This window comes from Octopus bimaculoides, chromosome 10 (assembly GCF_001194135.2).
Source record: "Octopus bimaculoides isolate UCB-OBI-ISO-001 chromosome 10, ASM119413v2, whole genome shotgun sequence".
Lineage (NCBI taxonomy): Eukaryota > Metazoa > Mollusca > Cephalopoda > Octopoda > Octopodidae > Octopus > Octopus bimaculoides.
In genome coordinates this window covers 78,079,029-78,079,582 of record NC_068990.1, presented here as the reverse complement: position 1 = coordinate 78,079,582, position 554 = coordinate 78,079,029, and positions in this window count along the sequence as shown.

The window sequence follows — 554 nt, the reverse complement described above, 5'->3', positions numbered from 1 at the left end:
TATATATGTATACAAATATATATATATCTATATATACTGAAGTGAGTGTGTATATATAACTCTGTGTGTGTGTGTGTGTGTGTGTGTGTGTTAGTGGGTGTTTTGTTTCACAAATGGAATAAATTGAACTTGATACATAAAGCAGAGTTTTAAAAATTTTATTGTTGTTTTGTTAATCATGGCGAGGCAGTAACTCGGAGAAGAAGTGTTTTGTGCCAATCCTGTTATAAAACATATGAGAAGCACATTGTCATGGATTTGTAAGCCATAGAGCAATATTATAATTTTGGCTAATATGACATAATATGATACATATATATATACATGTGTATATTTGTGTATACATGCGTATAAATGCATCATATTATATTATATTATATTATGTTATGTGAGGCGAAATAATAATTTTGCTCCAAAGCTTACAGTTCCATGACAATGAGCTTCTGATACACACACGCACACACATACACATGCACAAACACACACACATATGTATGTATACATATACATATATATATATATATATATATATATATATATATATATATATATAT